This window comes from Meriones unguiculatus, chromosome 2 (genome assembly GCF_030254825.1).
Source record: "Meriones unguiculatus strain TT.TT164.6M chromosome 2, Bangor_MerUng_6.1, whole genome shotgun sequence".
Lineage (NCBI taxonomy): Eukaryota > Metazoa > Chordata > Mammalia > Rodentia > Muridae > Meriones > Meriones unguiculatus.
The window spans coordinates 75,468,530-75,494,983 of record NC_083350.1 but is presented as its reverse complement, the minus strand read 5'-3'; the positions used below and the strand labels follow the sequence as shown (position 1 = coordinate 75,494,983).

The window sequence follows — 26,454 nt, the reverse complement described above, 5'->3', positions numbered from 1 at the left end:
GGGGGCTTTAAAACATGGGATTAGAATACTGTAGGTGTCAGTGCCCCAGGAGCAAATGCCAACATGGTGGAAGGCAGAGAGAGGAGCTGGGACCCCAGGGCCAGCCCTGCCTCTTCCTGCTGGGTGGCTGTGGTAGGAGCCAAGTGTTCACTGCAGGGAAAAGTCATTGCTGTATTAGTCACCTCTGCCATTGTCATAACACATCTCTCACAAAATCAACAGAAAGAAGGAAGAATTCCTTTTGCTCGGAGCCCGAGGATACGGTCCATCATAGCGGGAGACGTCCTGACAGCCCGAGTATGAGGCAGCTGTTTGTGCTGTGTCCACAGTCAGGAAGAGAAGAGGTGAATGCTGGCGGCCTGCAGCTTTCTTCGAGGGCAAGACGGACATCACCCACAGTCAGGTGGGTCATTCCTGTCCAGCTAAACTTTTCTGTAAACAACTTCATAGCCACCCAGCGGTATGTTTCCGTGGTGATCTAAACCCGTGGTGATCTAAATGGCAGTTGAGATTAACCAATCCACCTACTGAGGCTCTTCTGTGGAACACGTATTCCGCTGGGCTCTTCGCTTAGGCTCCAGAGCAGCCTGTTCCTCCAGCCTCTCTCTTTCAAATGAGATCATGCTTCTGAGAGTTCATGGAGACAAGTATGTGTGGACACTGAGGTGGTGTTTGTGGTGTTTACTTAGCAACTTGACTTTGGGAGTGTTCTCCTATTTGTCTCTGTCTTCTGGGCCCATTGCCAAAACTCTTCTCCTTAGCTGATTTTCTTTCAATAGGCGGTTTCATTTATCCTAGGCTAGCCTTGAACTCGTAACCCTCTCACCTCAGCCTCTGAACTGATGCTTTCACAGTTATGTGGTACCACACCTGGCTCTTTTTTCTTAGTCAGAAACAAACGTGATGCTTCCAGCAACACAGCTCCTAACAGCCCCCAGGAGAAACAGCCCATGCTCCCACAAACTGATGGGTAGACACAATACTTTTCAGCAATTTAAAATAAGGTCTAGCATATGTACACAGATAAACCCCCAAAACATCACCGTAAAGGAAGACAGCCACCAGAACGGCAGTAAGATCCCATCCATATGTGCTATCCATGGGAGGCAAGCATTCTGAGACAGAAAGTAGACGAGGATTTTTCTCAGGTCTGGGGTAGAAGGAAGAGGAGTGACTGATGGAGTAGAATCCTAGGGAGACCGAAACCCTTCCCGTGAGCTTGTGGAACCAGCTGCACACCCCTGTGACTACCCTAGAAACGCGGGTGTCCATTTAAATGGATAAGTGTTTGTTAGGAAATGCTATACACATACGTGAATCCTAGGTTAGCTTCAGACTTACTCTCTATAGCTCAAGCTGGCTTTGAACTTCTGTTCACCCTGACTCTGCCTCCAGAATGCTGAGGTTATAGGTGGGGACCTGGGAGCTGGACCTGGGGCTGGACCTGCACATTAGAAAAATACTCTACCCATTGAGCTACTTTCTCAGCCTTAAGGCATTCATCTGATTTAGTTATTGAAGGTAGATTTGAATCCACTCTTGAGGGTCAAAGCTGCCCATTGAAACAGTAGGGGAACGATATCCTACACGGAGGAGAGACTGTTTGAGGGGGGGAGGAGGAATGGTTGGGAAGGGTACATCGGAGGAACACCAAGAAGGGCGTGGCAAGTGGCCACACGTGAGGTTGGAAGGGTGGGAAAGGACGAGATTGTGAAAGGTATTTTGTGTGTGAAGGAGCAGGGCACTGTGGGCTGACAGTGGAAAGTCACTGAGGGACTTTAGTCTCCTTGTTGCCACAGTATTCGAGATTTGGAATGAAGTGGAATGTCTGTAGCGAGGTGGGCCCAGAGAGAAGTGAACGGCATGGCCTCTGCCCTCATCCACAGAGAAAACAAGAAGCTCTGGATTGGTTCTCTGATGGAATAAATGACATTAATCGTTAAACTCCCCTCCCCCTGAAATGGGTATCATGCACAAATATTTTCGATCAGCATAAGCAATGTTTCTGTAGGCATGGAGCATTATCCATTTTGTAGAAATGTTAGACACTAGAAGAAGGGCTTTAGAAACAGCGGCTAGAGGTTTGTTTTCTGAAGGTGTTGGGGGCAACTCACCATTAAGAAGTAGCTTCCCAGTTCATCCTGGGGGGCCCGTTGTTGCACTCAGGTGGGGGATGAACCTGATCTGCAGATGGTAGTGCTGTCAATACAATTGTTTTTTGTTTGTTTGTTTGTTTGTTTGTTTTCCAGAATAACAGTGCACACAGAGCCGGTATCCTGGGGGACCGTATGGGTGAGATAGATGATGGAAGTGGAAATACAAGTGACCTAGATATACCCCAACCTCTAGCCCCCTCTCCTCCCTTGGCTTTGGATCAGTAGCCAAAAGAGCTTTCCTCACTGGAAGGCTCATCCATCTGCTTGGCTCCATTTTGGAGAAGCAAACCTCTTCCACAGTCGCCTCTGTGGACCCACCCCTGGGTTGTAAAGGTCTGGAGATCAGACTCTTCATCATTTCACTGTCCTGGCCCTTATAACCATAGCCTAGAGTCTAGTCAAAGAAGGTGCTCAGGGGAGATTTGCAGAACTGGTCAGCCACACTTTCACCCTTTAGTCAGGTGGGATCCTGGCCCTCCGTCCTGCTGCATGCTCACTGCACTCAAGCAAATGCTTGGGAACAATGCCAGATCCTAAGTCAGCGAGGGAGCTGCCTTCTAGTCCTTGGGGCCAATATTCCCGGCTCTCCGTGACTCCTGTTAGTGCTCGTGCCTAGCACACGTAGGAGGCCCTGGTAAGTATTTGCTGGATTTAAATGAAAGCTCGAATAGACTCAAGGAGTAAGTGAAGTCTTTGGCTGACCTCAACTAGGAAGAGACCTTGGACGGAACACACAAGGCCGAGTATGGAATTTTGTGTTGTACGATGCCTCTGGAACCTTCCCTCATCTCCCTGTGCTTCAGCTTTGTTTCAAGGGGAAGCTAGGATTTGAGTAGAGTCAACGCTTCAAAACGAACTCCTCCCCACCCCGATAACATTTCTCTGCTGGCTCTTGTGACTGCCTCTAAGAAGATAAATTGAATCTGGCAAGATTTTGACCCAGAGGAAGGCTGCTAGGAAAAGAGAAACATTTATAGAGTAAGTTGAGAAATTAGGTAGTGGCTGAGAGGAGAAGCCATAGGGGAATCCTGGAGGGCTATGGAAGATGGCACCCTCTGCTCTGGCCAAGATGCCGTCTTTGAAGTAACTTCACATGTGACATCTAGAATGGATAAAACTCGGGTGCCCACTGGCCAGAAGTGAAAAGGCCACTGTAGTTAGCCGGTGGGTGTGTTCCAGGCAGTATATAAGTGTGTCACTAAACAAATGGTACTAGAGGCAGGTCAGTCTGAGGCTACTTGCAGATACTCAACTCTCTGATACCTCTTATATCTAATGGCAGAGTATTTTCATGAAGCCTGTACACCCCCCCATGCAGACATGAACCACATAATGATGTTTCCGTCAGTGATGGACCCCATATACAGCTACACAAGTCCCTAAGACTCCATCGTCAGCTTCCATAGTAAATGGGTGAGTAATATTTGCATACTGCAAAGAATTGACAATGTTTTTCTCAGAACTGTCGCCATTGCTAACTGAAGCATGGCTACACACCATCTCTAGAAGAGAGTTAATGTCTAATGCAATGTAAATGCTATGTCAGTGGTTGCTAGATTATGAAGTTGAGGAGTACTGACAAAGAGGAATGTCTGTGCATGTTTGGTACAAACATGATTTCTCACTTACTGGATATATTTCATCTGTGGCTGGTTGAATCTGTTGATAGCAAATTGAAGGATACAGATTGTGCTTGGGAGGGGAAAACAAAGACTCAGAAGACAAAAGCCACAAGAGGGAGAGGAGAGGAGGAGAGAGTCATTTAGAGCTCACACTGGCCTCTACCTCCTGATCTCCTGGCCTCCAACCCTTACTGGGGGATTATAGGGCTAAGCCACCATGGCTGGCCTGCCTGGTGCTTGGCTTGTGGCTCTGAATGCCTATAACCCCAGCACTCAGAAGGCTGAGTCAGAGGAACACAAGTTGGAGGCCAGTCTGAGAAACTTGGGCCAGAGCCCTTTAAAAAAGAAAACAAGATTCAAAACATTAGTAAATAAAATAAAAAAATAAGGAGAATGCTCACATGCTTATTTTCTTCTTTCTGTATGATTTACTTGTTTCCTGCTAAGTTTTCATTTCTTTTCAACCTTACGTTTGCTTAATAATGCTTAAAGATTACATTGTGTGTGTGTGTGTGTGTGTGTATGTGTGTGTGTGTGTGTGTGTGTGTCATAGCTTATGTGGAGAAGTCAGAGCATTGTAGGAAACAGTTTTCTCCTTCCACCGTGTGTGTTCCAGGGACCAAACTCTGGTTGGTTTGTCAGCTTCGGGAGCAAGTGCCTTTACTTACTGAACCCCTTTTTGCTGGCCCCCTTTTTGCTAAATAACATTTTTACATTATTTTTGCCTAGTGGAATAGTTGGAGAAGTTAGTTATCTTTAGTAAAACAATGCAGAACCAGGCAATAAAATTGAGAAAACCTGTTTAAAATCCCCGGCCTTTCGTCAGTCATGAAGTGTCGTTGTCTCCCAGCTAGAAGCTCACTCAGTCCAGGAGGAAAGAGTGAGCCCTTCGAGAGCTGACGGTGGCTTGGCTGCACATCCACAGTACATTAGTGCCTCAAGCCCTTGTCCCTACACGTTCGGCTCCTGGTGAGAGGAGAGGCAGATGATGTTTTCCCAAGGCGTGGAGGAGGGGCAAGTGGAAACTAGGAAATGGCAGATTGTCAAAGAGATAGCTTTTGTTTCAATTTTCCCTCCTTTGTTTTCCCCAGTCCTTTGTGAATGGTGGTACTTCCCCCTTTTGGTAGTTAGTGGACCTGTGTATTAACCTGAGAGATCTTCCCATCGTCTGGAAGAGACTCCCCTGGCCAGCCTGCATTGCTGTGGCTCACTGTCTGTCTGAGGATTGCTTTCTGAGGGCCCTGCTGTGATCTTAGGGCTGGGGTCCTGGTGTGGAAACCAGGAGAGCTAGACCCCCTTCCAAACCCATCTGGAGAGCCTTGGCGTCTCTGCTGGCCGGCGTGGGGTTTTGTGTGTGTTTCTGTGTGAGTGGAAATAAGAGAGGGCAGCCTTCGTGACACTGGAGCCCCAGCCATGATGTGGGACCTCGGGGGCAATCAGGATTCTGACTTCCAAGTCTCACTTTCTTTCCTTTTTCTTCATCTGAGAATCCAACAGAAAATAAGTGCCAGACCTCAGGCACGTGGAGGGTGGCCTATACCTGAGGGAGAGCTGGAAGGAGGGGGAGGGCCCACGGCGTGGGGTCTGGAGGGAGTCATTCTACTCTATTTGGGGCCATGAAAGGGGATCTCGTGTGTAGTCCCCTGTGAGTCCGGAGGCCAGCAGGTGTGGTGAAAAAGTGGCTTCCAGAAAGGCAAAGGCCACAGCTGGGGCAAGTCAAGTGAAAATGCTCATTTCATAGGGGCAGTGTCTTTGAGTGTGATGTCAGGTTACCTTAATGACAGGTCCTAACAATGTCCCAAATTGTATCTACGCAGTTTTCTTCCTTTCCAGTGGTGCCTGTGCTAACGCCAATCAACAGGTTTAAAAAAAACATATGTATGTGAGTTTGTTTTAATATATTGTATGTATGTGTACAAACACATATATGAAGAAGGGAGTTACCGAGAGAAAGGGCTGAGGGTAGAGCTTAGTAGAGGAACATTGGCCTGGCTTGAGCAAGGCCCTGGTTTAATCCTCTGCCCTGAAAAAGAAAAGGAAAAGTGGAAGAGGGACAGCCACAGGCTCATGTGTTTGAACACCCGGCCCCAGCTGAGGGCACTGTTCTGTGAGGCGAAGGCAGGTCAGTGCAGGCCAGCCTTCGAGGGCTCCAGCCGGGCCCAGTTCCAGGCCTGGCCTCTGTTTGTGTTTTCTGAGACATGAAGAGTTTCCACCACACACTCTCATTGCTGTGAACTCTGCGGCATCTCCCCCACACCTTCCAGGGAGGCTCAGTCAGAGCCATCCCCCTCTACAGTGTGGGGACTCTCCTCCTTCCCCCTCATGGCCACACACCCTGCCACGTCATCCCTACTGTGATGGACTGAACCTGAGCTGAGATACATTCCTTCTCCTTTAGGTTGTTTCTGGCAGGCCACAGTGATGAGAGGAATGATTAATAGAACCAGGGATCCAGAATTTAAATTTTGACTTAACTAGTTCCATGACCTTAACTTATTGGCCTCAGTTTCCTCGAGTGCTAATAGAGCATATATCTGTATGGATATCCTGCTGACCTCTTCAGTCACCCAGCGGCACATAAATCACACATCCTTTGTAAGTCCTCAAGAGCATGGATTCGTAATTGAGCTTTTATGTTCTTAAATAAGCTAAATGAATACGGCAGTTGCGTTTGGGCATGGAAGAATAAGATTAAGCAAGGTTAAATGACCCAAGAGCTGAAACTAAGGCAGCCTTGGGAGAAGCCCCACACTTCACGTTTTAAAATCAATGGATGTCTATTGTTTCAGCTCAGAATTCTCAGCCGTGTGTCGGGCACGAGGCTGAGATGCCAGCACGGCGTTTATAAGGGACAGAACGCCACCGCTCAGCTGTGTCTGGCGTATGCATGGTTTTTGCTACTGCTCCCGAAGCACCTGTGGACGTGCTGAGGATGTGACACAGCCTGGGTGACGGTGCTCGGAAGCAATCCAAGCAGTACATGTCAGGACAGGAATTTTAGCTTTAGAAGACAGTGCTACCAAGATCAATGGGGCACAAAGCAGGTCCCAAAGAAAAGGCTGAGAAGACAAACATTCAACTGCAAATGAAATATTCAAAATACAATTAGATGTCATCCTTCAGCAGTTAAATTTCATCCTAGAAACCAACAAATTACGTGTGTGTGTGTGTGTGTGTGTATACATATATACATACATACATTTACTAACACACAAGATTTTTCATTACATCAAGTTGCACGTTCTTAGAAGCAACTGTCTAGACACACCGTGAGAAGCCTGGTCAGGTCACTGGCGCACACCTGCAGTTACAGGTTCTTGGGAAGCTGAGGCGGGAGGATCTTGAACTGGAGGCCAGCCCCGGATGCATAAGGTCCCATCTCCAGAAAGGAAATGAATAAAAAGCACTGCCATTTGATGACAATCAGTGGTCCTGCAGGACCGAGGGCTCCAGAGCGAGCCACTCTTGCTTCAGTGTCATTCCTACTTCTTCAACAAAGCCCCGTGTCCGCCTGAGTTCTCATTCCCTTATCTTCAAATGGAGGAAATTACGCCGAACGTCAAGGGCTGAAGATGTAAGAGAAGATGCAGACCGGCCTGAGCCAGGTCTCGGGGGCAAGTGCTCAGAATGTCGCATCTTTGTAACCAGCGTGGTTATTCTGCACTTGGCAGCTAATCCTCAGAATCGACTAACCAGGGCTCCTGAGGGCTCCCAGAGACTGACCAGGAAGCCTGCCCAGGTCTGACCTAGGCCCTCTGAGGGTAAGTTACAGCTATGAAGCTTGGTGTTCCTGGAGGACTCCAAACAGCGGGAGTGAGGACTGTCTCTGACTCCTGCCTGCTTTTGGACTCTCTTCCTCCTACGATGTTATTTATGTGGTCCAGTCTTAACGGGAGGGGAAGCGCCTGGTCTTACCACAGCTTGATATGCTGTGTCTGGTGATCTACCTGGGGGCCTGCCTTTTCCTGAGGTAAAACAGAGGAGGAGTTGATTGAAGAGGGGCGAGGGAAAGTGGGGAAGGGACAGGCAGGAGAGGAGAGAGGGGAAACTGTGGTCAGGATGTAATATATGAGAAAAGAAAAAAAAAAGAAATTAAGCATAGAGAGAAAAAGAATAGAATTTCTATCATGTGCTAGGTTTTAGGCTGTATGTATAAACAGCTAACATTCCAAACGGCATTAGGCACTGGCAACCACCACTGGCATCACTTTGCAGATGAAAGAATTGGACTTTGAGGAGTTCAGGTCACTGAAGAGATTCAAATTGAAGTTTTTATGGTTCTGCTAAAGTACACTGAGTTTACTTAAAAGTAGCCCATTACCGCAACCTCTTGTAGCAGAACAGTTGTTAGGGTTGCCATGGCTACCCCAGGTATGGAGGAAACCTTTGGGGAGATGGAAACAGAGTGGGGGCTGCCAAGTTTGTGGAGTGGACTCATGGTCACTTCCCTCCTCATCTGTCACCACTCAGCTGCCACATGAGAGACACACTGCCCTTGGGCCATCTTTACCTCCAATTCCTTCTACATCCACCTCCAAATTTGCCTTCTTTTTGTTGTTGCTGTTGTTTAATTCTTTTACATGAAGTACAGTTCAAATTTGCTTTCTACCTGGTCACTTTGACTCACTTGTCCTATGAGCTCTAGTGACCTGGGAGCCAACCTAAGGGTGTAGTTTGGGTGCATAGCGACCTCCAACCTTCCCATGATGTCCGTTATCTCTGTATCCCTGGGCACGGCCCTCCCTGGATCAGTCCGTTCTCCCTGGGTCCCTTCTCCTGTCAACACAGTGCTCGCAGCTAGGCTCTGGCCAGCCCCAGCAGCCATGAGGAGAGAAGAATTAGGATTAACCCTGTGCCGGCCAGGAGCTAACCCAGGAAATAATCTGATATGGTGGAAAGCTTGGGCTGTTTAATCTATTCTTTCTACCCACGTACTTAACAATTTAAATCTCGCTGTCTGTCTGTCTGTCTCTCTGTATATGCGTATGGGCATATATGGAGGTCAGAGGACAACTTGCAGGAGTCCGTTTTCTCCTTGCACCATGTGGACCTGGAGATCAAACTCAGATGTTCAGGCTTGGCAACAGATACTTTTACCTACGGATCTATCCTGCTGACTCCTTATTTAATGATAAAAAAGTAGTTTAGAGTATACACTGCCCTTACAGAGGATCTGCGTTCAGTCCCCAGCATCCACATCAGGGATTCCAATCCCTTTTCTGGAGCCCACTAGCACCTGCACGCACTCATGTGCACACACATACACACTGAAAATAAGAAAAATAAATATTTTGTTTGTAAATATTTTAAAGATTTGTTTACATCTATGAGTGTTTGTCTGCACGTATATAGGTGCACTTTTTGCATGCCTGGAACGCAAGGAGACTAGAAGACGGCAGATTCCCTGGAACTGGAGTTCCGGATGTTTGTGAGCCACCCTGTGGGGTGCTGGGAACCGAACCTGGGTCCCTGCAAGGGCAATGGCTGTGTTTAACCACAGAATCATTTCTCCAGTCTCCATGTTTCTGTTTTAAATAGACCCAGTGCTTAGGAGGCAGCAGGGCCACAAGTTCAAGCTCACCTCACTGTACTGTAAGATCAAAAAATCAAGGACTTAGAACACAGCTCGGTGAGAGAGCGCTTGCCCTAAACATGGAAGGCCTTGGGGTGGTGTGGGGTATGGGGTGTGGGGTGGTGTGGGGTGTGGGGTGTGGGGTGGTGTGGGGTGTGGGGTGTGGGGTGGTGTGGGGTGTGGGGTGTGGGGTGGTGTGGGGTGTGGGGTATGGGGCATGGGGTTGTGGGTGGTGTGGGGTGTGGTGGGGTGTGGGGTGTGGGGTGTGGAGTGCTGTGGGGCATGGGGTGTGGGGTGTAGGGTGTGGGGTGGTGTGGGGTGTGGGGTGCTGTGGGGTGTGGGTGTGGGGTGTGGGGTGGTGTGGGGTGTGGGGTGGTGTGGGGTGTGGGGCGTGGGGTGGTGTGGGGTGGTGTGGGGTGTGGTATGGGGTGTGGGGCATGGGGTGGTGTGGGGTGGTGTGGGTTGTGGGGTGGGGTGTGGGGTGGGTTGTGGGGTGGGGTGTGGGGTGGGGTGTGGGGTGTGGGGTGTGGGGTGTGGGGTGGGAGATAGGAGAGGAGCATACCTGCACATCCAAGTGAGCCCCTGGGAAATAATAACCACATGTGAGGCTCGTTCGGGCTTACAAAACTGTCAGAGTTGAGGCAGAAATGCTGCCCTGACCGTCCGGTTGGCCAAATTTTAGTGAAAGGTGAGGTCAGTCACGGAGATCTCCGTGTGGAAGGGGTGAACACATGCCAGTTTGTATAGTATGCCTGCTTCCTCCCAGACTTTGGTATAAGAATGAATTTCTTTCCAGGTAGCATTGTTTAGACAGACTGCGACACCCCCCACACCCCAGAAAATTTTAGCAAATTCAGGTCTGTGTCCCACGGCATGGTAGTGTCCAAGTCCTTCCTCTATCCCATAATGCCATGTTCCTCAAGACCAGGTGCTGGGTTTGACTATTCTGTTCTTTCCATGACCTGTTGCCACATCATTGTGAATTTTAACATGGTGGAAATAGTTTGGGCTATATATTTTTCTGATGTAATGCAGAAGGTTTCTTATAATCCATGGAGGACAATGAGGCCCCATATGCCTGCATCATAATTATCTGACCCATAACTGTGTCCTCAGGGGACAGGATTCACAGTTCAGGGGGGCATGTCCACTGAACATGAGACTACATGGTGGACAGGAGCAATAAAGTCCCGCTGTATTTTAATAGAATCTACTTTTGAATGCACGTGTGTCTGTGTGCCACATATGTATTTGTATTTCTTGTCCAAGAAAGCCAGAAGAGGGTGTTTGATCCTCTGAAACCGGAGTTACAGACAGTTGTGAATTTTCATCTGGGCCATCTCTTCTGTCCCAAACAGTAGCCTTTAAAAATCTTTTTGAAAGAAATTAAAAACATTATTAGCTCATATTTTTAGTTCTGAACCATCTGTTTATCTGTGTATCTCTGCTATCTCTGCTATCTATCTATCTATCTATCTATCTATCTATCTATCATCTATCTATCTATCATCTGTTTATCGTCTATCTATATCTATTATTATTATTATTATTATTATCTATCATCTACCACCTTGCAGAGTTCATTTTAGTTTTTAAAAACAAAGCAAACAAACAAATAAACAAACCAGCACAATCCACATGCTGTCTGGGCCTCCTTCTGGAGTGGCAAGTACCTCTTCTCCCTGAGGCACCAGTTCTCCACCGCTGAGTGCAGGACACAGGTGGGGCCATCTTCACCTGAGCTTAAAGGATTTAGTTCAGGAGGAGTGGACACATTGCCCCGTGCAAATGTCCTGATCTTCAGGGCGACAGGTGGGTTCTAAGTCCTGGAGTCATTCTGTCTGTGTGGTTAACACACACGCTCTCCACGCACCCTCGAAAGTGGGGAGACAGCCGTGTGACCCGAGCTGCACCAGGCCCGTCGTCATTCAACCCAGGGGCCACGAGATCTGTTCTTCCCTCAGTGGCCTTTCCTTCTAGGCTGTCAGGCAAAGGGCCTGCTGTCCTGGGTGTGATTCTCACAGTTCTTGTGGACACCAAGTGTGTCTCTTGCGTGCCAGCCATGTAATCCTTGGGCATCAGTTTCTGCCTGAGTACAGGAGCCATCTCCAAGCAAGGCCCAGCGGGACTAACATTTGAGAGAGGTGGAGATCGTGGTCCCGTGCTTAACAATCATGGGAGTGTCAGAGTTCAGTGACGATTCAAAGGATACTCGACTCGTGCCTGGAGAATTCAGACATGGAATATGTTTTTTTTTCAGGGGGTGAGGAGGAGCACGCTGGGGATGGAAATCAGGGCCTCGCCCATGGCAAACATTCACTCTACCAGTGAGCTGAACTCCCAGCCCCACCTATCAGCTTCAATATGTGTTCCAAGTTCTTGTCAAAGGGATACAGATTTTGATGAAAAGGAATTTCCACAACGAAGCTAACCCCTGTATTCTCTCCCAAGGTTGCTACTTTCTGACCTGACTCCCATGGAAACTATAATGGCCAAGAACATGAACTTTAGGTCAGATGTCAGATTCCAGATCCAAGTTCTACCAACAGGCTTCAGTTTCCTCAAAGAGTTATTACCTCAGAGGCTGGTTCGGCGGACCGAGTGAGGCAACCGTGCGCAGCACCGGGCACCTGCCTTTAATAAGTCATGCAATCGATGCTCACCCCGATTGTCCAGGAAGCAGAGCAATCCAGTGCACTGGCAAGAAGCCACTGATCTGTGGGAAGAACAAAGCGCCGGTCCCGCGCTCTGGCTCCAGAGCCCTGCAAAACCTCGAAAAACACAGTTGTCCTCTGCTCCTTCGTAGACTGCGTTTTATATACCCAGCTTCAAAACTACTCAAAGACACACGTGTGACTGTTCTTTCAGAGTATTTGCTGGATGTTCGGTGAGTGACTGATGTTGACACAGAAGCACGACGGTGCCCGTAGGGTGGAGTGGACAAACAGGCTTCGGGGATGAGCTAGTGCACAGTCGGATGGAGGTTTGAGGTGTAGAAGGAAGTGAATGTCCGGGAGGGCTTCTGTGGCGAGGAGGGTGTGGGGATGGCCACCTCTGTCAGCTCAGATACCTAAAAGGAACAAAGAAAATCTAGGAAGGGTGAGCAAAGAAACTGAAAAGAAAAGCTGAGTGTGGGCTTGACCCCCGTCCTGAAGGCTGCGGCTCCCTCCTGGTGGGAGACTATCCTCATTCACCTGGGGGCAGGGGGAGACCAGGTGAGGGTGTGCTCAGGGGACCGGTGCCTCGTCTATGACGAGGTGTGGGCAGCTCTTCCAGGGAAGAACGGGGGAAGTGATCTTGCAGAAGGAACTGTCCAGTAGCTCCAGCATGATTTGGGACTGCCGGGGAGGCGAGTGAAGTGCAGGAAGGAACAAGGCTGGTTCTGAGGTACCCAGGTCAGTCAACAGATCACAGTAACCAGCTAAGGAGTTTTGAAATAAAAGATCAGGTTTTGTTATGCATGTGTGTTTGAGACAAGGTTAAAACTCACGATAATCCTCCTGCCTCAGCCCCTCCCATAATCCTCAGCTGGGATTATAAATGTGAACCACCGTGCCTCACAAAGAACAGAGTATTAAAAATTACTCTTATTAGCACATATTTATTATACATAATAACAGGCTTCATTATGACAGAAAGGGTGGGGTTTGAAGGCGGAAGGGGATTTTGTTTCCCTTTGAGATAATTTAGTTAGATGCAGAATTTATAAGCTAGGAGGATAAAGTCTCAAATCTACTCTTCTTTTAGCATACCTGGAACTCAGTAACCAAAGAGCTGATTTGTAGTAGCCAAGCCCCCGCAAAGCATGTCCAAACAGAAAGCTATACAGAGCTGAGCACTATCTCAGCCCAAGCTCCCCTCATAATTTATAACGGAGAAAGAGGGCTTTAAAGCCATCACTGAAAGAGCCTGGACAAAGGGCATGATAGAGAATAATAATAAGAAAAGCCACCATTGCCCTCAGATGTCAAGTTCTAGTTCTTCCTTGACAGACATAGTCCAGGCTCCTTTTCCTGCTGCGCTCTGATGGACATCCTGAAGTAAGTGGGGAAGAGTGAGCGACGAAGCCAGCAGAAGGAAGAAGGGAACCAGGGACTTCATAACCACAAACTGCTCTTTTGCCATTTAATTCACACACAGGTTTGAGTAGCAGGTAGGCCAGACCTGGAGAAATTCAAGATTCCCTTGAGGGACTGCCAGAAGGTTAGCAAAGCCTGTGAATTTCAAGGCTGCAAGGCTCTGTAGGGGTCAGCTTCATGAAGTGCCTGCTCTTTCTGTAAACTGTGTTTCTTTCGAGTGAGCCACATTATTTTTTAGGAGGATGGTCTAGATAAGAGGAAGGAAAACTGCAGCCGGGGTGTAATGTGTGAGAGAAGAAAAAGCAGTAAAAATTTAAAAAAGAAAAAGGAAAAGAAATGGTGCTTGGTTTCCACTTAAAATTCAGTGGAGTGGAAGAAAAGCCACACAACTCCTTGGCAGAACACGAGCGCAACCATCCTGATGCACAGAAGGCTTGGGAGGGCTGTCATCTGACAGAGCACCTCGGGAGATGACAGCGGAGAGGGCTCCTGGGTGGGTGTCCCCAGGCTGACTTCCTCCGCTTCCTCTTCCTGCCAGGACCTTCCTCCTCCCAACCTGGAATCCCCACCCAGGCGGTTCCAGCTCTGGGTGTTTCTTAAGCAAACAGAGAACCGTGCCAGGGATAGGGCTGGCATCTTTCAGGAGTCTTATTCCGGGGCAAGTGTTCTTCATGGCTCCTCTGACTCACTAACTTCTCCAGGCCTTCGGCTTTGCCTCCTTCAGCTCCCGAAACCGTTCTCAAGCTGTGTGATTCAGGGCTGTCCTAAGCAGCGTGTCACCTGCCCCCACCCCCACCCCATCCCCCGGCTGCGCTGTAAAAATCTATTCTATTCGGCATACTTACGAAGGCAGCAGATGCTTCCAAACCATCGCAGCAAGTATCCGAGTCCCTGCTCTCTCTTTCGTGTGTGTGTGTGTGTGTGTGTATCTGTGAACGTGCAGGTACCTGTGGGGCCAAAGTTATCTCTGCCCAGTCCTGGTTGGAGGTTAGCAGGTGATGAGTCCATTCCTCTGAGTTCTCAATGCTGTCTTACCAGTTCTGTGACTTCTCAGGGAAATCACCTGTTCAAAGGGTATATGTGCCTCATGTCCTCACTAACCCCCAACCCCTGGTTGTGTATACTTTAGACATAAGAAACTCAGGGTTTTGAAATCTCATTGGCTTAGACTAATTTTTAAGCTTTTACATCCGGTGTGGACCCTTGTCCCTCACTCTTTTTCATAACTCACACTGGCTATACAAAATAGAGCTTCTCCCTAGGACACTACACTGGCCTTTGTGGAGGAACCCAGAATACAATATTAATCTTATTCTGTCCATAAGTGCGCTCTCAAAAATTCAAATTATTCAATTCATATTGACCAGAATAATATGCCCAAATGCTTCTAGATTTAGCAATTCACCTTTAAAATTAAATCAATGTTTGAAAATTTACCCTAAGGCAAAAAAGTGGCTCCTTGTCACCATGGCCAACTGTGTGTCAGAGGGGAGAAAAATCCAGCCTTCCTGTTCTCCACCTTCTGCCCCATAACTGCCTATGCTTCTAAAAAGGCAGTGATTCTTACAGACTCCTTCAGCCCCCAAGGGAAAAGCAGCACTCTTTTGGGTTTTGTTTTGTTTTGTTTTATTTTATTTTATTTTCAAAAAAGTAACTCATGCTAAAAACTATGTCAGAGTGGAAATGTGCCACCAATTTGTATTATATGGCTGAAAGTGTGGCTAAAGTGTTAGTGCAAATAGTGTTAAATGCAAAAGAGAAAGGCTGGAAATTTAACTGCAACTCTCAAGAACTTAGTACAAACATGGTAACTTAAGTCCAAAAATAAAACAGGAAAGAAATAATAAAAACAAAATCATGAATTAAAAATGGAAAACAAATGTGGAATATACACCAAGACAGCTGGTTCTTTGAAAGTGTGATAATGGTATCTAGTAAGACTAATTTAGAAAAATTACCACAGATTCAACAGACAACAAAAGCAACGGGAGCCTGGCCGAGGCTCCAGGTCACAGGGTGAGCACTGGGGCAGTGGGGCCACGGGCTCAACAGGAGTCCTGCTCTGACGTGGGGAATCTCCTCTTCTAACTCTGATTTCTTTTTTATTTTAATTACTTTTCTCATTGGCCTGACAGAATATCTGACAAAAGCACCTTAAGGGTCAGGAAGTTTCTTTGGGCTCCAGAGAGATGAGGAAGACAAGAGTATGAGGCAGTGGTCACACCTAGACCTCACACCACTGAAAGGGACCGTGCTCAGCTAAAAACACCTGAAGACACACCCAGGGGCCTGTTTCCATGGTGATTCTAAATTCTGTCAAGATGACAATAAAGATCAACCCTAACATTTCAGAGCTTTTTTTTAGACAGGGCGTTACTATGTAGACCAGGCTGGCCTCAAACTCACAGAGGTTCTTCTGCCTCTGTCTCCCAAGGGCTAGAAGCATGCAAGCTCTTCAGTTTGTGAAGCAATGTTGTTAGATGCACACATCTTTACAATTATTGTATTTTCCTGGAATACTACATTTTTTACAAATATGAATATTACATCTATCTTTATTAATGTTTCTTGCCTTAAACTTGACCCGTTAGATATTAGAACAACCAAATAGCCTTTAGTCACATTTCCTGCCTTATCTTTTCTCTTTTACTTCCAATCTTTCTTATTTTGGGGCACAAATCTCATCTGCATAGTTGTTTCAGGTTTGTTGTGTTAACCTCAGTTGATTTTCCCCTTCCTTCCTTCCTTCCTTCCTTCCTTCCTTCCTTCCTTCCTTCCTTCCTTCCTTCCTTTCTTTGTTTCTTTCTTTCTTTCTTTCTCCTTGCTTCCTTTATTCCTTCCTTCTTTCTTTTGGTTTTTGTTTTTTGAGTCAGGGTTTTTCTTACCCTGTAGCCCAGGCTGTCCTGGAATATACTGTAGAGCCAAGGCTAGCCTGAAGTCAGTCATTCTCTGATCTCAGTGCTAGAACTACAGGTTTGAGTTAAAATGCCAGGCTTGACGCCTCCATTGTTTCTATTGAAAATATGCTGTACTTACTACTTTTCCTCTGAAAGTATGTGACCCCGTTTTTTCTTTTCAAGTTTTATGTTGACATGTAAAAGTACTGTGCCCTTTGTTTTTATTACACTGAAGTGATGGGGTATTTTTGGGTTTTCCTTCATGGGTTTTATGAATTTTTTAAATATGTAAGATATTAACCCTTCATAGATTGTTTCTCTCACATTTGTGTCACTTTTTTGTGTCTTTAGTTTGATAAGCAGTTCTCAATCTGCAGTTATGACCTCTTTGGGGGTTGAATGACCCTTTCGAAGAGATCACCTAAGACCATGGGAAAACACAGATATTTATATCATGATTCATAACAGTAGCAAAATTACAGTTATATAGTACCAGGGGAAAAATTTATGGTTGGGGTCACCACAACACAAGGAACTGTATTAAAGGGTCACAGCTCTCAGTGGTTGAGAACCACTGAGTTTGATGATGCGTCTTAGGCCTTTCCCCGACTCTCTTTCTATCCCCTCTTCTCTCTTGGAAGCTTTTCTTCCCGTGTTTTAACCAACCTATGTTCCAGATCACTGAGTTGGCTTCTTAATGTCCTTCTTTGATCTGGTGTTGCTTGGATCTGCAGGATGCTCAGAAATAAGCAATTCTAATACCTTTTGTTACAAATATCATCACGTTTGAAGATGGTCTTCTATGCAAAATGAACCAGGTAAGTTACCATAAGACTCGTGTTGAAATCTAAGTTCTGCCACTGAACCTTTCTAGTGTCACACACACTCATCCCTCACTCATCTGTAGAATGGGGGCGTGAGGCTCCGGGGTTAAGCCAGATGCTCAAGGTCATGTCTGTGTAGCGGTGGCCTGTCCACTGCTCAGGTTGTCCAGGCCTGAGTCCAGCCTCGGGGTGTGTGCCTTACACCATAACTCTGGGCTTATGGAGCATGCAGCCAGTTGAACTCCAAAGTCTAGTCTCATGAATTATTATTATCATTATCATCATCATCGTTGTTGTTGTTTTGAGACAGGGTTTCTCTGTGTAGCCTTGGCTGTCCTGAACTCATTTTGTAGACCAGCCTAGAACTCACAGAGATTCTAGAACACACCTGCCTCTGCCCCCTGAGGGCTGGGATTAAACTAAGCCACCACACCTGGCTTAGTTTCAGTAATTTTGATCAAGTCACATTTTTTTCCATGTGGAACCGGTGTGATTCTATCATCTAATAATGCTGTCTTCTTTCCTTTCTTCCTCTCGCTCTTTATTCATTCTCTCTTTCTCCTCTCTCTCTCTTTCATTTATCACCTATCACCCACCACCCACCTGTCGTTTACTGCCTGCTTATTTTAACTTTAATGCAGCTATATTTCTCCTGTTAATTTGAAACTTCAGGCTAACCCAACCATCATCTCAGTATGTCAAAACGATCGTCATCTTTGGATATATTAACCCCTTGAACGCTGAGATAGCCACACTCTTGACAGGTGTCAGTGTTTCAGAAATCACTGCTAAGCTTGTTGATGAATGAGGTAAGGCAGGCCCGTCTGTGTGGACCAGTGGCCCCACCCGTCTGCTGCCAACAGGTCAGATGGTGATATTTTCTAAAGCACACATTCCAAATTGATCACAATTGCAATAACAGGAAACCTCATTTCTGATTAACACATTTGCTGGTTTGTCATGCCATGCTGGTTCTGGGGAAGCACAGCATTCTCCCCCATGTCTTTCAAAGTCATGGTTAGTAATCTGTTCTAGAGTTTTCCAAGGATTGATATCAAGAATATACTTTGACTAGACGACAGTCCCCAGAACCTGGGAGGACTCCACTTTCACAAACAAAAGCTATGTTTCAGTCGGCTGGCACCTCCTTGTTCAGCATGCCCTCTCCCTTCCCACCGGGATTCCCTGTAGGAGTTGCATAACCACATTGCCACGCTTTACAGTGCTTCCGGTGTGACCGCTCCAGCCAGAAGGCGTGCGCTCATGTGACTTGTGCTTTAGTGAAAAGGGAATGTACCCTGAGCTAGCAACCTAAATTCTTACATGTTTTATCTTTTACTTCTATTGTGTGTGTGTGTGTGTGTGTGTGTGTGTGTGTGTGCGCGCGCGTGTGCATGTGTGTGTGGTGCTTACATGTCTATATGCACATTTGCATATGTGTGTGCGTGCCCATGTGCACATGTGTGTGTGGAGGTCAGAAGTGGATGGCTTTCCCTCAGCACTTTCCGTCTTATGCACTGAAGCCGTCAGAGCTCGCTAAATTGGCTCGTCCATCTAAGCAGCTTGCCTTGGGGAACACGCCGTCTCCGGATTACGAGAGGGCAGCCCTGCCAGCTTCCTTTCTCCTGCTGGGGTCCAGCCTCCAGTCTGCAGGCATGTGGGAAACGCTTCATCGATGAAGAGCTCCTATCCTAAACTCTTGTCTTGCTGTATCACTTGCCAGTTGTGTGACCTGCCGTAAACTGTTCAGTCTCTGTGGCCTCTGTTTCCTCATCTGCAAGTGGCAATAAAATCTCAAATGGGAGTCATGACACCAGTTACTAGCTATGAGAGGGTCTGCAGTAACACAAGCCTCAAAAAGCCCAAGTTTTCCTCATGAGTTTTCTACCTTGGATTTCAATTTATTCTTTGTGTTAAAAAAAAAAAAATCCTTAGAGATAAGTTCAGTTCCCAAAAAACGTCTACTGGGCAGATCACAACCACCTGTAACTCCTGCTTCAGAGGAGCTGATGCCTTTCGCCTCCATAGGCACCTGTATCCACACACACACACACACACACACACACACACACACACACACTACACCACAGCACACCACACCCAAACACCACACCACACCCACATACCACACCACGCACACCCACATGCTTTAAGAAAAGCTTTAAAAAATACCCCCTCAGAATTTGGAAACAACTCTTTCTGCTGGAGAAGGCAAAGGAAGAAAAACACATCGAGAACACAAAAGAGTGAGGGGTAATGTGGGGACGGCTTGTTAAAGTGACTTCAGGAGCTCGAGCAGGTCAGGCAATTTCTGTGAGTTCTGATGTCATCTGTGAAATGAGGACGGGGTGCTTTCACAGTGTGGCTCTAAGTTCTCTCTCCCATGAGTCTAACCTTTCTAACCAACCTGTCCTGAACTATGCAAGTTTCTTCTTCTAAGGGATGTGTTCCCTCTTAGCCAACTCTTGATCACACCCATATATAATCATATAATATATAATATATTATAATATTCCAAGCACACGCCTTGCCACAAAAAAATGCTTCTTAGCAGAATTCCTTGACACCAGTGTGTTGATAGGGACTATTAACCTTAATGAACCTTAAGTTGAATGATGAACCTATGGCTTCCCACTCTATATTTCACTGTTGTAGATTTCCTGGGAGATGACTCCATCCCTGGACTGTGTTTTACACTTCCTGGGAGATGACTCCATCCCTGGAGTTATAGAAATAACTATGTTTCAATTTCCAAGTTAATGTGATTTTGATAAATGAGATTAGATTTCAGATGTAAAAGATAGCAATTACCCTTTGCTCTAGAATAATGAAAGAAGCTATTGGATCTACACTATTTATCACTTCTGATTAATTTGGAAAAATATTACATTCCTTATTTCTAAAATATTATTAATAGTAATTTTATTTTTGTTGTGTTTATTTTTATTCTGGAGACAATTATGAAAGTCTAGAGAAAGCATTTTCAGATGTAAGTGTAATTAAAGAGAGATGTTTGCTTCCTTTTGGGGGTAGGTTTTATGAGATAAGTTTCATTTTCACTTGCACTACATATCCTGTGTTGATCTACCATATGTTGCTATACAGAATAACAGACACTGGTTGCATGTAGAGAAAAGGTGGGTCAGTAGGGAGAGGAGAATGAATGTGAGCAAACTGTAATGACGCACATGTAGAAAATGCCATGATCAAACACATTACTCGATATGCTAATCTAAAACATTAACTTCACAAATAGAAAAGAGGTTTGACTGGCTGGTTCCAGTAGGCAGGAAGCCCAAACAACACAGTGGAAGCCTCCACAGAGGCGCCATCAGCTGCATCATACCACGGTAGAGGAGCGGATGGGCGGGTGCTTGTGTGCAGAAGAGGCCAAGCGGATGAGGTGGGCTGGCTGTCAACTGACTCTCCTGTACACTGCCCATGTCGCCACAGGCCTAACTGTCCGCAGAGGGAGAAATGTCAATGTCTCCATGATTGCGGTCATGACCGAGTGAGCTGCTAAGGCTGACAGAGCCACTAGAAAGTGGCTTCTGGACTCTGGACTCTGCAAGGGCCGTCTGTAGAAGTTTTTCTCTGTGCATCAGTCTTTCTCTCTGAGTTTCTAGCTTCTCAGCTTTCCCTCGCACCTGTACCACACAGCTTAGTGCTGTGTGTGAAGGATCACCACGGTGGCTCAGTAGATAAAGCTTGCCACTGTCTTAGCTAGGGCTTCTTTTGTCGCAATGCAACACCATGACCGAAAAGCAAGTCGAGGAGGAGGTGTAATGGCTTACATTTCCACATTGTAGTTCGTCACTGAAGGAAGTCGGGACAGGAACTCAGGCAGGGCAGGAAGCTGGAGTCAGGAGCTAGTGCAGAGGCCGAGGGAAGCGTGCTGCTTACTGGCTTGCTTTCATGGCTTGCTCTGCCTGCTTTTTTTTATAGAACACAGGACCAGCAGCCCGGGGATGGCATCACACACAATGGGCTGGGCCCTCCCTAACCCCCAACCTTGGTGGCCTGAGTTCTGTCCCCAGGACCCTCAGTGTGGAAGGAGGGAACTGAATCCTGTCAGTTCCCCTTTGACTTCCATGTGTGCACTGTAGCATGTGTGCATCTATATTCCCACATGCACACACAGAGAGACACAGAAAGAGAGAGAGAGAGAGAGAGAAAGAAACGTGGAGAGTAAACATATGTAAAAATAAAGATATACATAAAATCTATAACTTATGATATCTCTCCAGCCTTACTCTTCTTCTTTTTTATTCTGCCCCAACTGTGCTCACCATACAGTCTTTCCCTCACTCTGGCTCAACCTCCCCTCACCCACCTACCAAAAGTACTTTTAACAAGCTCACCAGTGACTTCCATCTTCCTGACCTAGTGGGCACTTTTAATGTGTAGCTTATTCTTGAACGCTTGGTGGCACTGGCACCAGCTGCTCTTCCCTGCTTAGCAGGGCTTCTGCCTTCCACCCTGATGGAGTAACAGGCAACAGACACATGCCTCCACTTTTCACCCTGGAGAGCCAGGCACAATACATGACAAGACTTCTAGAGCGACGGAGAGGTGCTCCTGCAACCCATCGTATTTCTCCTGGGCGACCGCTAAACCTTCCCGGGGGGCTTATTACTTCTAGCTCTGCCTTCTTCAGTCACTTCGCTGTGATTGGGTCTGTGCTTGCTAGTAGAGATGTTTTCCATAAAGAAAAAAAAGCCATGACTTGACAGAAAGTGCGGTCCTCTGGGTAGAAGGAATTGTAGTCAGGAAAATGTCTCCTTAGGACTGACCTGGAGGCAAGTCCATAGGGCATTTTCTTGATTGACGGTTGTTGTGGGCTGTGTCCATTGTGGATGGTGCCATTCCTGGGCAGGTGGTCCTGAGTTTGTAAGAAAACAGGCTGAGCAAGCCGTGGAGAACAAGTGGTAAGCAACGCTTCTCTCTTGCCTCTGTATCAGTTCCTGTCCTGGCTTCCCTCAGTGATGGACTTATAAACAGCAAGGTGAAAGAAACCCTTTCTTTCCCAAGCTGTTTTTACTCTTGGTATTTTATCCCAGAAATAGAAGCCCTAGCTAAGACAGGGTCTTTAAAATGCCAACAGATGGCTGGTGCAGGGCAGAGATGTCTTGAGAAGGGAGACAACGGGAAAACAATCCTACAGATGATTCATTCCCCAGGTATGTCCAGAGCATGTTAGTATTTTACCCATTTGTGTTCCCTTCCACCCACAACTGTGTGATTCCAGGAGGGACAGGGACATGGCTGTCTGATCAAAACCATGTGCCTGTCCATTGTTAGCCTCCAGTGCATTTTCTGGATGGGATAAAGAGATGAGTGGGTCTTGGATAATTTCTGACCCTCCTCTCCCCAGGGCATGTTCTGTGTACTTTCCCTGTAAGTTACCAGCTTCTTTCCATCTATATTACTGTTCTCTCTCTTTCTTTCTCTCTCTCTTTCTCTCTCTCTCACTGGGAAAATGCTCTTATTTCATAAATGGGCTTATTGCTCTCTTAAATTTTTTAAGTAAAAGAAAATTTTCAAATACTTTGAATTGGTTCTTTAAACATCAACTTTTTCCTGTTACTCTGCATTAGAAACAGTAAGTCTAGGAATGATTTTGCAAGTCTAGTAAAGCCAAAGTTCCTAGAAGGGACCACTGCACTCATAACCTCACAGCACCTGTGACCACCTGCACACGGTCAAGGTGGTCAGCATTCCAGCCCAGACGAGGACAGAGGACACATGAGTACCTACTCTTAGGGTAGAGGAGCAGTGGATAGTTGCTGGTTGCTGGGGGCAGGGGTCAGGGAGACAGTTGGGGTTTTTGTTTGTTTGTTTTAAGGGTGTGGTCATCGTTAGGGTGACCATGCCCCAGCAGATGGCTCCACACTCATGAGAAATGTGTAGCATTAATTAAACATAATTAAGCATAAAAGAGAGAGAACATGAAGCTGAGGGTCTACAGAAGGGGGAACTGGGGAGGGAGAGTAGAGGCTAATATGATAAAAATACACTGATACATGTAGGAAATTCTCAAAGAACAAAATAAGGATTTTAGTAAACAAACAAGCAAACACAGAGAAAAAAAGAGAACAAAATTCCCCCAAACAAATGACTCCAAAATCATAAAAACAAAACTGCAAGAAGGAAGCCAGCTGGAGCCTGTCTGCTCTGCCTCCTTCTGAGGCCTCTACCTCTCTACCCCACTGCCCCTGAACTTTATTTACAGGATGCTGTTTGGGAACCACTCAGCTAGGTGCTCACGATGGCTTTTATCTCTTAGCCGTATGGGTACAAAGCTCACATTCATTTGATATAATGAAGACTACTCACTAAAATATAACTGACAAATGACCTGAAAGTTTGACGGTTCTGAGCACAGTGATAAGCACAAATAGAAGAAGAGGGTCTATTGCTGACAATGGGATAAGTGAGAATATTTCTGTAAGAATTCACGGCTATGCCTCTGGCTGCTAAGGGAGAAGAATGTCTCATTCTAACCACAGGCCTTGTGTTTTTCAAGAACAGTAGTGATGGAGATGAGTCCCTCATCTACAGGCATTTTTGAGGAGCATCACGAAACAGCACACAAACAGCTTTGCACAAACAGTTGAACAAAGTCATGCTATGTTTGGCTTCTAGGTGGACCTACCCCAAACACAGTGTCTTGTTTGAACACCCTTACTTCTTCTCTGGGCTGTTTTATTGTTCTCTGTAGTTTAGCACATTGGTTTTTTTTTTTTTTTTTTTTTTTTTAAGTAATGAGTCAGCCTTTTGTGGGTTTAATTGGTGTGAATTGATTTACCAACTATTGAATCACATACATTAAAGTGACCAAATTCTTCAGTTGCCTTGCAACTTTCTAGTCCAGACTGGATCATAAATATCTGTCTTAAGAATAGATACTCTTGGAAGCCAGGCCTGGTGGCACAGGCCTGTAACCTCAGCTACTTGGAATGTTAAAGTAAGAGTGTTGTCATAATGAAAGAAAACCCCAAAGGTTAAATTTTAACAATAAAGACTCAGGAACCAGACACTGGGGTAAAAACCTGTTAGCTCAGAAAGGCAGAAAAAGCACCCAGCCGACCTTCCTGCGCAGCCGACATCCTAGAAGAAAAAAGTTCCCTCTCTTTCTCCACTTGTCTTAAGTGTTCTTCTCATTGTCTCTCTTTTCTGTTTATTCTCTGTCAGCTGGTTGCTTGATCTGCCTCTTTAACTTTATTTAATCAAGTTTACAGAAAACTCTTGGATTAAAGGTGTGTGCTAGGGCTGAGCCATACCACAAATACTTGTTTACAGTAAACAGAAAGCTCTAGGATCAAAGACTGAGCCATACCACAATTAGAAACAGGTTTTTACAGTTCACAGTCTTGGGGTTCGCAATGGGATCAAATATCTTGCAACATTTCCCCTTTTTATCTAAATAAAAGACTGTTTCTCTAACATCAATAAAGTATATACTACCTGGTAAGAATTATATTAACAATGTTTAGTCCATTAGTATTTGGCAACTTTGGAGAAAGTACTCTACTATCTATCCTGTCTTGGTGAGTCCAAAGTTCTGTATCTAAATCACTGTCTCTCATAACTTACATTTATCAACCTAAAAATATTTTTTTAAACCTTAAAACATTTTCTTAAATCCTAAACTACTTAAGGTTCACTGTGAGACTTGTAACTATTTAGTCTTCAACCCCATCAGTAACCTGAGATGGATAAATATTATCTGAATAAACAGGATGTGCAGAGCAAGCAGCTTCCAAAACTACAGAAATGACAGAGACTGCTGGCCACCTGGACAGTCACCCAAGAATTCTCTGTAATGCTGGAACATCCATCTCTTTGGACTACTGGCCCAGAATATCTGACAGATTTTTCTGTGAAGCAGGGATTATGAACAACTTCTCTACCTTGTCCTGTCTGAGCTCATCAGTCAGCTTTCTTTGTGTCCTGCTTGTCCACAGCTTGGACAGCATACTGCCAGCAGTTGAGGCAAGGACAGTTTCTTACCCAAGGATAGATTGCCACATTTGAAGCAAACTCTATAAGGAAGTTATTTGATACTCATCATCTTCTTTGAAGTACTATGGGGGTAATGCCAGGGCTGACACATCTAATTGTCAAAAAAGTCTTAAATTAATAAAACATCTTTAAATGTCATATTTTATAGATTTCTGAGGTTTTTGAAGGCTGTCTGTCTGTCTCAGTGTATTTAAGTAGGCAAATGTTGATTGTCTCTAGCTACTTATTATCTAACTTAGAATGCACCTGTGACTAACTGAACTTGTACCTAACAAAACCAGACGTTTCATTAACTGACTTAGTTTGCATTTCTTAATTATCCTAAATTTGTGATAGTTCGTGATAGTAGTTTTCAAAAGAACTAGAACTTCATATTGCATTTTTAAGAATTATATAGGTACAATATCTTTAAAAGAGTTGATAAATAGTATGTTATAAACAAAATGTAACCTTAATTCTGTATCAATATACAAAGATCTTTAAGAGTAGATTCATTAATCTACCCTTTTTTCCTATTACTTTAATCTCCTATATTTTGTTTCCTTTGTGACTAAGACCATTAACAACTTGCAACTACTCCTCCTAAAATGATCACAAACATTCATCACCCATCAAATGACCAAAACCCACCTACCTCACCTCTTGGGACTAGGGCATCATTCTCTTAAAATTGCTTCCTTCTGTCTGGAGGTGATAGCATCTTTTGGAGGCCCTAAGAAAATTGTAATATTGACCAAGTCTGAGAGCTATCTGTATTATTTGTTGTCCAGGGCTTAACTGAAGTCCTGACTGGATAACTTTGTGAGACTGTAACATCTTACCTAGCCATTTTGAAGTTGTTCTGGATGCAGATTTTTGAGGAAACAGCTGTTGAGGCCATCTGTGAGGCTGGATCATTTGGGATACTTGTCTTGTTTTCTTTAATATGTTGTCCTTTGTCTTCAGATGGTTCACGTATGCAGTGGTCTCTAGATTCCTCCATTGGATGCTTGTTCTCCTGGAAAGATGGAAGCAAAACCTGGCCTCAACCCTGAATCTGGAGGTATCTCTTTTTTGTTGAATTATACCTTTCCTAGGGCAAAATGTTTTTTGTTTTTTATTTTTATTTTTTTTTGGCAATAGAAAAAAATATTACGTCTCCACTGAAATTTTTAAAAATTATTTTGAAATTACATATACATTTAAGTGTTACGAAGGTCATTGACTTTGAATTTCAGCCTGTCTTTCAAAAGCAGCTTTTACATTTATTTTTTTAAGACTCTTTTCTTTATGATTTTAC

The 26,454-nt window shown here is 45.5% G+C and overlaps 1 long non-coding RNA gene across 1 annotated transcript; it reads left to right on the top strand.

The window, feature by feature from the left end:
• Positions 1-227: 227 nt before the first annotated feature.
• LOC132652152 (uncharacterized) lies at positions 228-26,218 on the top strand. The gene is made up of 5 exons (XR_009589636.1): positions 228-403; positions 2,250-3,134; positions 3,439-3,569; positions 11,802-12,237; positions 26,121-26,218. It is a non-coding gene; the product is annotated as an uncharacterized LOC132652152 (long non-coding RNA).
• Positions 26,219-26,454: the final 236 nt, after the last annotated feature.